Raw genomic sequence first — 14,677 nt, 5'->3', positions numbered from 1 at the left:
ACGAATTTTCTAGTGTCCTGAACGAATTTATTGTGCTTATAAATCCATATTTATGCTCTTTTAATAGAGAATGTATTTTTATCTCTGAAAAAGTTTTTAGATGTGTAGTAGCTATATATTTGTTTTAGAAGAAAAATTTAACATTAATTGAAAAAAAATGAACCTTACTATTATAAGAATAAATTTAATAGTTAAAAGCTGTCAAAACATACAGAATTAAGGGCCCATATCAAACTGTTTAAGAGTTATAAATTGTATCAAAATCTTTCAAAATTCTGTATTTTGTTACATATTAAATAACTGTTGCCAAGGCAACAGAAACAAAACCAAATGAATAGAAATATCGTTAAGATAAGGGTAATTTTTTGTGAACAAAATTAAGTTTTTGTGCGAGATCGTGCAAATTTGCTTGGTTTCCGCACAAAACCAATCCGCGGAAAGTCTAAAATTCCACATTCAGTATTCCCAACCGAACACACATAACAATTTCCCTCTTCACACCGCTTAAGTGACATATTGATTTTACTGCTTTAGGCTTTTAACATATTATTTTTAGAGACGTTCAATATAGTAATAATTATAAATTGGAAACTTACCACTGCAATTTCACCTAAATTGCACTGTTAATTATTGTTTTTAAATATTTGCAAAAATTAAGTAAACTCTACAACTCCACTAAAGTTACTGCATTCGTGATGCAAGTAACATTAAGGAAGCCGTGAAAAAATCAACAAGATTCCAGACTCATCATAGACTGGGGGGGGGGAAGACAGACGTATATCACGGCTTGCTGCAGTATAGTAAACAGAGAAAACATTTTAAAGCAACAATGTTGATGATAAATATTTTTGTTTTGCAAATTTGCCGTCATTGAACAGAAACCAAGATGGAGATTTCATTGCAACTAATTAGAAATTCCTCTTTCAGGTATGTAATAAACGATCTTCGCACAAAATAATGTACGATACACGAGCGGTATGTTTGTTTTCATGTTCTCGGAAATTAAAAAAGCTCAACTACGTTTCGCTTTTTCAATCTTTCCCTCGAAAATGAAAACTTCAACATACCGCTCTTGTAACGCATATTACTATTGTTGTTACATTAACGAAGTTCGAATGATTTCAAAGTTTCTCGACGTCTGGCGGACTGTACATTATTCTGAGCGGCCTTAATCCAGGCCGGGACGGAGTTGTAACACTGCGTGTGTTGCTAGCAGTTCCGTTTTACAGGAATAATTTTCCTCGTGAAATACGAAAATTTGAGAACTCTGAAACGTGCGGCAGCCAATGAGATCTGGAGGGGGGGAAGGGGAGGGGAGGAGCGCCGTGTCAGCACAAGACGCGCGGGGAAAACATGAACTGGCTGGCAGCGGACGGTTAAACAGCTGAAGGTAGGATAAATGTTGGCTTTCGTGGCGCGCAATCTGACCTGTAATAAAAACAACAAGTCGAGCTTTAAAAAAACACTTCGCGACATCTGAGCCAATAGAATAAACACGAGGTACACGTTCCCGCGGGCGAGGTTAACCCTTTGAGTCCGCATTGTCCAGGGCCGGCTTCAAATGCCCCGAGACAAGTTCGCTAGCGTGCATATGTAATGGAAGATACGACTTCTGAAACAGCCTTCTCGATTTGCGCTGAATTGCATGTAAAATTAGTATTATAATACACGTTGCTCCATGACAAAATATATGCTGTAATAGTAATATGCGTTACAAGAGCGGTATGTTAAAGTTTTCATGTTCGAGGAAAAGTTTGAAAAAGCGAAACGTAGTTGAGCTTTTTTAATTTCCGAGAATTGAAAGAAAACATACCGCTCGTGTATCGTACATTATTTTGTGCGAAGATCGTTTATTACATACCTGAAAGAGGAATTTCTAATTAGTTGCAATGAAATCTCCATCTTGGTTTCTGTTCAATGACGGCAAATTTGCAAAACAAAAATATCTATCTTCAACATTGTTGCTTTAAAATGTTTTCTCTGTTTACTATACTCCAGCAGGCCGTGATATACGTCTGTCTTCCCCCCCCCCCCAGTCTATGATGAGTCTGGAATCTTGTTGATTTTTTCACGGCTTCCTTAATGTTACTTGCATCACGAATGCAGTAACTTTAGTGGAGTTGTAGAGTTTACTTAATTTTTGCAAATATTTAAAAACAATAATTAACAGTGCAATTTAGGTGAAATGTCAGTGGTAAGTTTCCAATTTATAATTATTACTATATTGAACGTCTCTAAAAATAATATGTTAAAAGCCTAAAGCAGTAAAATCAATATGTCACTTAAGCGGTAAGAAGAGGGAAATTGTTATGTGTGTTAGGTTGGGAATACTGAATGTGGAATTTTAGACTTTCTGCGGATTGGTTTTGTTCGGAAACCAAGCAAATACGCACGATCTCGCACAAAAATATAAACGTTTAACTGATGTTGATTTGTCAGGAATAGAGCTAGGATGCGGGAATATTCCCAGGCTGGAATTCTTTTTCCTATTCTTAATTTTCTTTGACATAATACCTATTGTAAATATCATAAACATTATTAAGTTGCCATGACAATAAAGAACTTAGTAGGCTATGATCTCTAAATTCCAAGGTCTAGCCTACATTGAATTGTGACACTTTTATGTAAGAATAATTATTGTTTCTATTTTGCTGAAACATCTCTTCTCTTAAGTTTACTGTTAAATACCTTAAGGCATATGTACACCCACAAAACGCAAAAAATTATGAAAAATTAGAATTTTCAAAATATAACTATTTTGATAGAGAATTTCCTCCCCTTTAATTTGATATAAGAATTTTCGATTTATGCCTTATGGTTTTTCAGATAAGTCCCATTTTCCAAAATTCTATGTCATTAGCCACGGTCACTTCTACGAAGGTTACTCCAAAAGTAATGCACAACATTTTTTTAAATTTATTTTTTATATTAAACCTTTGCAATTTATGGAGGTCATATATACATCCTTCCTCCTTGTATTCAAATTTAATTTAAGTCGTTCCCGTGAGTGGCGCCAGGGAGTAGCTCAGTCGTGTTGGTTCAGACTTTTATCGTGCAGGTATACAGGCCCTCATTCCAAGGTGGCGTAAGGCAGTTGGAAGGTGCGGGGATTATGTGGAAAAGTGACGTATTGTTCTGAAGGATATATCTACATTCTATGAAAATAGCAAAGCTGTAGGATAAAAATATAATTTTTAAATAAATATTGTGGATTACTTTTGGAGTGATCCTCGTAGCAGTCAATCCCCTCGTCCAGCATTGCTTGTAAAATAAACTTCTTTCTAGTCCCGAAATAGATGCATAGATATCAGGGCATGATCATTAGATTGAAAACACGTTATTACATAATGAGGTAATTTATAATCTTTTACTGTTAGTCATAAAACTGTAAATTTGTGTGTCAATGATGTTGTACGTCATTTTAATAAGAGTCCAAAAGTAGAAATTACAATTCTGAGGAGGATGGGCATAAACCCTGGGACAAACACCATCGCAGGATTTGTTGCATCAATGGAAAATAAGGACAAAAATGCCAAAAAAAAAAACATTCAACACCTGAAGTTAAAACAAGGCGGAGGTATTTGAGAGGCAGAAAGAAGCTGAAACTGGACCGACATGATGCTGCTTAAGGGGTGACATATGATGATGCAGTTTTCTAGGCTCTGAAAGTTTGTGGCTCATTTCCTGTAAATAGTAACTTAATTTTAGAATATTTAATTCTTTCAAACATGATATCTCAGTCAAATATGGTGATACCAAGAAGATATTGGTGTCATTTTGAAGCTTGAAATGTCACCTAGTGCCTGACAATGAGCAAAATAACATTAATGTAGTTAATAATTATCTATGGATTTTTTACATAATATATGCAATATAAAATATTAGTATAAGTTACATATATGGTAATATTTAATTAATGTAAATGAAAATAAAAAATAGCTCTATGTCAGGCACTAAAGAATAGTTTTAGCTATAAAACAGTGAAGAAATTGTGGCTCTATCTTGAAAACTGCACGAGCTATCATGTTTCAAGTTGCATGTCAAAATTATAAACAAAATAATTTTTATAAACAATTTAGACATAATTTCAAGGGATCTGTTCATTTCATTCTCTTTCTGGTACCATTCTCAATTGTATAAAAATTTTACAGAGCAAAATTATGCAAAACAAAATTTTTTGTATGTTAAGGTGTACATATACCTTAACGACATGTTAAATATTTAACAAAGCTGGGCCTTAACAAATAAAAGAGCCGCAACGGGCTTAAAGCCTACAGCTTGAAGCAGAAGAAGAAGAAGCTGGGCCTTAACTTATTATAACATATGTTAATGAAGCTATGTTCCTGGATTATCGTTAAAACGAGGCAAATTAATCGAAATCCTGTCCCTGTTGATGATAGTGCCGTCTCACCGATAGGGAAGGCCCATGGCTTAATGAAGAGTAACCCAGAGGAATGTCTGGAATCGGCGCGATAAGGAAGAAGTGTATTTGCTCCAGATATCGGATTCCTGTTCCTGTTTTAATAAAGGCATCGGTAGCCGTCCAGCACAGCCTGTCCTGTCGATGCGGCGGCGTCCGCACAACAAGAAAGCTGCGCGAGAAAAAGTTAATGAAATCCGATACTCACCCCTTGGGAGCAACCCGATACTCTCCCTTCAACAGATAATTAAAAGTTTATATAAAGAAAAAGACTCTTCCTGCGCTGTGCGTTGACGTCAGACTGGGTGTTGCTTCCTGTGGCTGTCGGATTTCAGGCCCCACTAGAACTTGAAGGGTTAACTTCATTGTCTTTGTGTTATTTTTTCAAATGTACTAGACCATCTCATAAGACATGTCGACTTTTAACTTCGGTGTTTTGTTAGATTTTTTTTAGTTGGGCAATGTAATTTACAGACGTTATGATTATCATTACGTATTGTGAGCATGTGCCAGGTGTCCATTGTTAATACAACAAATGAATGGTAAATTTGCAAAACGACTTAAGTCCTTAGAAGTAGTTTTGAGAAAATTAAATAAAACTGTTTTTGGCCGCGCTGAACCATATATTCTTACAATACAATTTTTTATATGTAAGAGAAATAGTTTATTAGTTGATGCGTCGGTTGGAACAACGTTATAAGTTACATTTGGTAAAATTTACAGGAGCTGCAAAAATGTGTACACGTACAACGTTGTTCTTATAGGGTAGCAAACTTTTGAGTGGACAAATTTCACGTACTGCATTGACGGACAGTTGCAAGCCAAGGAGCATAGCAAGGTAACATGACATACAACATTATTACACGGAAACACGCCGAATGAAAATTTTGTAACTTAGAACGTTGTTCCAGCCGACACTTCAATTATTGTGCTTAGTGCTTCAAAAGATACAATACATCGCCACGTTAAGATGCTTAGAAAATCATACAGAAGTTGTACATGTGTACCTCATGAATTGACACCTGAACAGACTCAACACAGAGTGGATATCGGTCGTCAGCTTATCACTGATTGCATGAATGATAGATTAGTCACGTGTGATGAAAATTAATATATTACCGCAATCCTGACACCTCTAAACAGTGGCTCGATCCTCATCATTCACACTGTCAAAGTCGTCGTTAAACAAAATTGGTTCGGCCCCTAAGTAATGTAAATTCTAGCCAAATTGTTGGGTCTCGCCTGCTATAACAATAAAGTTACGCCGTTGGTTTTCAAGTTCATTGTAAACAGCTGTTTTGTGATCCCATAAATGTTGCAGTTTTGAAGATTCGGAATGCCTGCTATACGTCAGAACTACCTATAATTTGTAGATGCATACACTCAATTTGTAGGTTTTCAAGGTTTGTTTATTAATATTATTATTTTTGTAATAAATTAGTTATAAACATGTTTCATTTCACTTAATATTTACAGGATTTAAAGTTCACTGAGTTTACGCTAATTGGCACATTATAGATAATATGTTTTGTTACGTATTATATTAAAGGTATGTTTCTGCATTTTTCATAGATTTTTATACTTGACCTAACTGTATTTACATTCTCATACTTTATTATAATATGTCAATAGTTTCCTCTGTTTATATTTTTCTTTTATTTGCATAATTTACATTCTTAGCTCGTTTCCTGTAGTTATATTTATTTAAAATTAGATTTTAAAAAGTTTATAACAAATAATTTAGGATAACAGTATTGTCATGGTGACTGGCCAGATTGAAACAAAAACTGGCTTCCTGGGCATCTGAAATCTATATATATAATTTGAACTGGTAATGGAAATTACGGGAAAACGGCTGAACGGATTTTAATGAGTGACCCCTCATTTTCATGCCTGGCATCCAAAGTTTTTCGGAAAAGTAGTAGTTTTCAGTGAAATGTCAATTTTCCTACATAATTTTCCTATTTTCCAAAATCCATCTGTTGTCAGTTTTGAGAACTAATTTTATTCAATCACGGCCGACTTGATTGAATTTCAGAACAAAACACACACTGCAATAAACAATAGGCTATTACACGAAGGCCATGACCTGCAGGATTGCCGACATATTTAGAGCTCAATTCAATTTGTTATTAAAAACTGATTCTGCAGTGTATAATTTTCTGAGTACAGCTGTGTATTGGATATTCAAATCTACGGAACTTGAGGTGGTTTGATGACATTATTACCCTTAGAAATTAAATATTATTATAGTTAATATCATGATGCATCTATTTTTTCATTAATTGTACATAATATTGATGCTATATTGATGACATGAAAGTGAAACGTTTTGTGGTTATGTAAGTAAATGTAGAGAATATCTTAATTTAGATCTTCATTTCTATAATTTACTGAGTGGCTGCTATATATAACTACAAAACTTAAGTAAGATAGGAATAATATTTTTATTAAAAATAAAATATTTTTATACTTATTAATCCAGTGGGGTTGGGTCTTTTTCATATACTTAATGGCGGTGTAGTGTAGATATTGATTATGTGTCATTGTCTTCAGTATTGGCTCGAGAGAGCGCAAAAATTACAGTTCCTAAGGAAAGATCAAAAGGTATTACTTACTGATAAAATAAGAGGCCTAGAAAATTTTGTAGTCTCCAGATCATTTCAGCAAGATCTCTTAGTAGGATAAAATGATTTTACGCTCTACATTTCAAGTTCTACATGCAGCAGTTATACGAAAATGCTATTGTTCGAAAGCTTAGCAAACCTGACATTTTTTTTAACTTTTGCCTACAATCCACAATGACCTGAAATAGCTACTGCTATCGTCCTGACATTGATACTTGCGTTTTCGCGTTGAAACTCAAAAACTGAAGTTGGATAGGTTCAAGAAAAAGTATTTGGCCTAAAAAAATCCATTCAGAGGGAGTATGTTTCATTATTATGGAAGCAAATAACTATAAAAAAGACAAGTATTCTTCATTGAAAATAAATCTGATAAATTTTTATTTGAACGTCTAACGAACTTAGTTTGCAGCAGTATTTGCTGCACAAGCAACTAGTACTTATAGAAAAGGACGACAGATAATCACATGAAATTAAAATGTACATGAGATCCTAGACCTTTCACGTCAGAGGTGAAACGACATAAAGCGCAAAACATTGTCAATTTACTAGCCACATAATGGTTAATTGATTGGAATTGGGTGCTGCGAAAGTACGTCGTCATTTTATTTATTTTTCGTACAAGTAACACTTCTTTAAGTATTTATTTATTTTCCCTTGTACCATCAATAAAAAACACGTATGCTTTCAATTTTTTTAAAGTTATAATTGGCTGTATGCAAGTACTTACGCGGTATTCTGAAACTCAAATAAATTACCATTTCAGATTTCGTAATAAATTACGTACATCAATACACTGAATCTTGATTATATGCACTTTTGTATCAGTTAATGTCGAAAAGGTACACGTGACAACGCAATCTAAGCACCAAAACGTCAAACGTCATGCCTTATTTTGCCTCCTCCCGCCTTCACTCAGCGTTGCCAAACGTACACATGTTCCGGCTTGTAACTGAAGATGGCTCTGGAAGTCCCCATTCTTATAATGCGCTGTACTATCCCCTCTATGGCACGATGCAGTAATCACTGATACAAAATTATAAAGTTAAGATATAAAGAGAATTTTATTACTCAATTATAAATTAAACCTATTATCGGTGTAATTGGTTTAATGATTGTTTCTCAAATTGTGTAAATCTTCAATGTTATTCTTTGTACAATTCCATGAATCCTAGAACTAAAAATCGAGAATCGAGGTTTACTTTTTACTAATTAATTGGGAAATGCAAAATAACTTTAATTTATATATTAAATAAAGCAGTATTATAAACCATCAGTGCTTGCATGATTTCGTACGTTCGCCTCCTTGTATAGAGCACATCTAGGTCAGAAAGCATGGGTAGACATAACGGCTCGGTTAGAAAAGCCAACGTACTATGGTAGGAACGATCATGATTTTAAAATCAAATGTAGGAAACAGAAAACGGATGTAGGTAAATTCTCATTTTTAAATAGAACTATAAATGATTGGAATGACCTACCTGCAGCGGTCTTTGAGGGCTGTCCTTCCTTAAGGAGATTCAAGAATAATTTAAAGAGTTGTGTATAAAGTGAAAATTAAAATTAAGGTGACATTCAACATTTAATTTTTTAAGGTGGCATGTATTTATCTACCCTGACGAGTTTACTTCCTTGGTTTGAATTGTAAATTATTTAAAAATAGCGTGTAAGAGGGCCTTAGACTAGAAATGTTTAGTTTAAATGTAGTTCTGTTTATAAGTATGCATAAGGGTGTAATTATTTGACTTATTTGAGCTGTTGTATCAGTGAAGCGAGGTGAGTCAGTGAAGTTATGGTTTTACAGTGCAGTGAACAGTTCCGATCAGTGATAATTTATAGCGTCAATGAAATGTGTTCTATAGTGTCAGTGAAATGTGTTACAGAGTGTCAGTGAAATGTGTGCTAAAGTGTCAGTGAAATGCGTCATAGTGCCACTACAGGGAATGAGATGAGAGTAAAGTGAAAGACTATTGAAAATTATGTAGGACCTATGCATAATTATGTAGGTTGTGTTGTAAAATTAGGTGTTTTATTTTATGTTTTATTATTATTGTGTTAAATTGTATTGTGTATTCTTATTGTATTGTGTATAAAATTGTATATGTGTTGTAAATTTTATTATGTATTGTAAATTTTATTGGGTATTGCTTATCATTTTAACTGTGTATTGTTAATATTGTATATACCACTGCCACCGGGTGCTTGCCCACTTGCAGTGTAAATAAATACATACATACAATTCATAGTTTTATATATTCTCTTCCGCCATTTTTGTACCGAAACATTAACTTAAATATGTCGTGTATAGTTATATGCGATCAATTTTGAATCATACATCGCTGTTCCGGAAGAACAACGTAACTGAAAAATCGGGGTAAATATTAAAAACACTCCTATCTGACCACTAATATTTAATTCGATTGTTATATTTTTTATTTCAAATATTTATTATTCATTTATACATGTATTTACTGTAGGCCTATATGGAAATAAGATTCTATTTTTTGCTTCTCCTTAAAAACATTAATTCCCCCCCCCCCTTATACTCGTATTTCGTCAAATTCTATGTTTTCTTTCTCTTTCACATCCTGTTCTTCTCTCCTCTCACATTCTTCAGCTTTTTCATCAGTAGTTGTGATATCACTCCATATACTGTACACTGGGATGTAAAAGAAATTCCGATACGAAATAATGTCGTTTTCAGAGGACTTTAGCAAACATTGCGAAGTGGAAAACTATTTTCCTGAGATTAGTTTTTTGAAAACATGTAAATACGACTTTTATAACAGGTTCACGTTATTATTTGATATGAATTTATTTCAAATTATTCACATACTCTTATCTTATCTATACTAATAATAAATCTGTAGCCGAAATTTTTCTGGTAATTTCCGATTTTCCAAAAATAATTGGTCCTAACATATATAATTAACCACCCTGAAACCGAAAATCGCTTTGAAATTTTTGTCTGTCTGTTACCTTTTCACGCGATAATGGCTGAACGGATTTCGATGAAAATTGGAATATAAATTAAGTTCGTTGTTTCTTAGATTTTAGGCTATATGGAATTCAAAATACATTATTTAAAAGGGGGGTTATAAGGGGGCTGAATTAAATAAATAGAAATATCTCGCTTATTATTGATTTTTATGAAAAATGTTACATAACAAAAGTTTCTTTAAAAATAATTTGCGATAAGGTTTATTCCACGCAAAATTTTGATAGAACTGATATTTAATGAGATAAATGAGTGTTAAATTAAAATAACTGCCATCTAAGGCCGTGTAATGAATTAAAAAACAAATGACTTCGTCTATAAGGGGCCTTGGGCAGCAACAATCGAAAACTATTAAAGATACCCTACGGAGAATGTTTCTGTGTTTGTATGAAGTAATATTGGAAGCTAAATTAACCGATTTGTATAATTAATTATTATTTCACCATTGGAAGGTGTAGTTTCTCAAGATGGACATAATGCTATACTGTTATTACAGTAACTTCTAATATAATATTATATAATATGCAATGTAATGTAATATTATATAGTATAATTTAAGTTATTTGAAGGGTTCAGAACCATAGTGGCCCAAGCGCCATTTACTGAATACGTAGAAAACAAGAGTTAAAATTAAGTTATTACCATAATTCAATGGAAACCTATAACAAGTAAAATAAAGTATACACATTAAATCTAAATGATGTCAATGTTCATTAAACTATGGTTGCATGTAATAAAAATTAAGAAACATGTTAAAGGAATTGTCATTGCACCAAGTGAGTGTCTCTGGACCAAAATGATCGCATTTTAATTATTTGGATGCAATTTAAATTAAGTAACATATTAAACGATTTATCCTTCTATCAAACACGAATGTTTCCTGGATCAAACGTCCTATTTTAATTATGTAATTACTTTATATTTATTTCTAACGGGTGCAGCGGAGCGCACGGGTACGGGTAGTAACAATAATAAGAATACTAGACGAAAATAGTGAAACTGCAGTTTATATGGTATTCCACAGCCTTCCTTGTTATTTATGATTGCTGTCATTGTTACAATCGATATATACGGCCAGTTACGTTTCATATTGTATTAACAAAAAAGGATCAATTTTATTAATCTATAAATATAAAATGTGTAGTTTATTGAAGACATACACGAACAAGCTGAATCATGTAATAACAGAGCAATAATAGAGTTCATATGCAAGGCCTTCTGTGTATCGCTTTTTCTATTCTCTCCTAAGCGAAATCCTCGTAACATATTTCAATCGATGGAGACTTCGACTTGGCATTTCTTTCGCAGCCCAGTGTACCGTGCTTGCTTTCTTGGTATGGAACATAGAGATAGCATTTCTATAAGAAATCTATGTATAAAAACAATGAAATATACTGTAATTTGATCAGTGGACCATGTTCTCTCTCTCTGTACGGAGAAGGGACCCGAAGGCTTGCACCAGTCTCAGAGTTATTGTGTTTACCAAACCTTTTGTGTGAATTATTGGGTAGCCGAACAGCAGCGCTCTTGTACAAGTACAGCACGCAGCACCGTGAACTTAACCCAGGCTATGGTATGGATGATATGTGAATTCTGTAGTGCTCGGGAAAAGTGACACAAGTCAGTTTCCACAAACCTTTTTTGATAATTTATTGACAACTTACGGAACATCTGCTCGCTTGGAAAAAAAATACATAGGTATTCCTCCCATTACAATAATTCATACGGAAAAAAAAAATCAAATCGATATAAACCAGTGTAAGTTGTCAATAAATTATCAAAAAAGGTTTGTGGAAACTGACTTATGTCACTTTTCCCGAGCACTGCAGAATTAATGATGGCGAAATGAGTCCGAGGTCCAATGCCGAAAGCTACCCAGCAATTCTGCTTCAATTGGTTGAGGGAAAACCCCGGAAAAAAAACCCCAACCACGTAACTGGTCCCAACCAGAATTTGAACCCAGGCCTTTACTTTTTAACTTCGCTCTAGAATATGCCATTAGGAAAGTTCAGGATAACAGGCAGGGTTTGGAATTGAACGGGTTACATCAGCTTCTTGTCTATGCGGATGACGTGAATATGTTAGGAGAAAATCCACAACCGATTAGGGAAAACACGGGAATTTTACTGGAAGCATGTAAAGAGATAGGTTTGGAAGTAAATCCCGAAAAGACAAAGTATATGATTATGTCTCGTGACCAGAATATTGTACGAAATGGAAATATAAAAATTGGAGATTTATCCTTCGAAGAGGTAGAAAAATTCAAATATCTTGGAGCAACAGTAACAAATATAAATGACACTCGGGAGGAAATTAAACACAGAATAAATATGGGAAATGCCTGTTATTATTCGGCTGAGAAGCTTTTATCATCCAGTCTGCTGTCAAAAAATCTGAAAGTTAGAATTTATAAAACAGTTATATTACCGGTTGTTCTGTATGGTTGTGAAACTTGGACTCTCACTCAGAGAGGAACATAGGTTGAGGGTGTTTGAGAATAAGGTGCTTAGGAAAATATTTGGGGCTAAGCGGGATGAAGTTACAGGAGAATGGAGAAAGTTACACAACGCAGAACTGCACGCATTGTATTCTTCACCTGACATAATTAGGAACATTAAATCCAGGCGTTTGAGATGGGCAGGGCATGTAGCACGCATGGGCGAATCCAGAAATGCATATAAAGTGTTAGTTGGGAGACCGGAGGGAAAAAGACCTTTAGGGAGGCCGAGACGTAGATGGGAGGATAAAATTAAAATGGATTTGAGGGAGGTGGGGTATGATGATAGAGACTGGATTAATCTTGCACAGAATAGGGACCGCTGGCGGGCTTATGTGAGGGCGGCAATGAACCTTCGGGTTCCTTAAAAGCCATTTGTAAGTAAGGCCTTCTCGTTTCACGGTCAGACGCTCTAACAGTTACTCCACACAAGCGGACGGGTCATGTTTAGAAATTAGCATGGTTTCACAATTTGTATGTGAAAATGTAAAGAGCATCAGGCTTCGACCACAGTCTAGTATATACAGTTACAAAGCCTGAGTTGTTACTAGGAACAATAGACTGTGCCGGTACTATTTCTCATTGTCTGTGATGAGGCGATAGTAGCGATCCTAGTGGTTAGCAACTATCTATGGATGCATATTTACTACGTATTGAGCTTCGTGACTATATACTAGACTGTGCTTCGACTTTGTAACCATAAATGATGTTCTCTTGTTACTTAAAATGTCTGCTAATTTCTAAACATAGGACATTAAGTTATTTCCTCATTGTTTTTATATATAGTTTTTATATAGTAATGCTAAATTTATTTATGGGGAAAAGTTGGGGTAAAGGAATCTTAAAAATTAAATACGAGGATCGTGTGTGTGGATGAAGAGGAAAGATTGGAGAATGCTGGGTATGCAGTGAAGAACTTCCCCTTCGGCAGGAGACAATGAAATGAACAGAAAATTACCTCAGACATTTTATTTAGCGTAACTTTGTTACAATGAATGAAATTACAACAAAACCCTGAATGATTTATTCTCGTGATGTCAATGCAGTTGCAACAATATGTTTACAAGTCATCATGCATATGTAATCAAAATTATTTTAATTCTCACATTTTTCCTCCACTACATTGTTTCACCTTCAAGATTTGGAAGGCGTTGACAATTATCTTACGTACAGACACCCTGTTCTGTGGTGTAATTGACATTTGATATGAATCCCCTTTGTGTTCAAATACAGACAACAGGAGTGCATTCTCAGCAGACAAGTGTGAAATTCATCTCGTCTTGAACAAATATAGAACTATCAAAAAGCAAGTTACATTTTAAAATATGTATAATATTTTTTTTTAATTAACGTACCTATTCACAAAATGGCAACACATTTGTATGTATCGAACAACGGGATTTGTTCATTTATCACACTCAATTGTTTCGGTTAACATGGCAACAAGTTTGTTTATAATGTCAAAAGTAGACTTATTGCTTATTGAATTTTTAAATCACGATCATTGGCAGTTTTAAAATGGTTTTCACTTTACAAGATCGAATTAGTATTGTTCAGTGTTATTAATGAATGTAACAAGTTTAACAAATGGCATATAAAAATTCAGAACAAAATTTACCTAACATCTGGCCAGCTCGTCCTGATATCAATCCAGCAGATTTTTGACTGCGGGGTTATTTCAAAGACCGAACCTTTTTTAAACTAATCCTAGGACTACCGACGAACTAAAATATGCAATTTAATAACAAATTGAAGATATTCCACCAGAAGCTGCTCACAACGTAGAAGAAAGATTGTTGCTTGTTGAAGAACAAAATGACGGACATATTCACGATTTAAACTGAATCCAATAAACCCCATATCTCTAAGTATAAGTGTCTTTCTGTTTTCTGTGTGTGTGTGTGTGTGTGTGTGTGTGTGTATGTATATATATATATATATATATATATATATATATATTAACTCTTATGAAAGTTATGGCGACGTCATAATTTAACTAACTTTTGAATAACCTGGTACCTTTATTAAAAATTAGCCGTACCCGTGCGCTCCGCTGCACCCGTTAGAAATAAATGTAAAGTAATTATATAATTAAAATAGGACATTTGATCCAGGGAACATTCGTGTTTGATAGAAGG

Source organism: Periplaneta americana, chromosome 14, assembly GCF_040183065.1.
Source record: "Periplaneta americana isolate PAMFEO1 chromosome 14, P.americana_PAMFEO1_priV1, whole genome shotgun sequence".
Classification (NCBI taxonomy): Eukaryota; Metazoa; Arthropoda; class Insecta; order Blattodea; family Blattidae; genus Periplaneta; species Periplaneta americana.
This window is presented reverse-complemented; position numbering follows the sequence as displayed.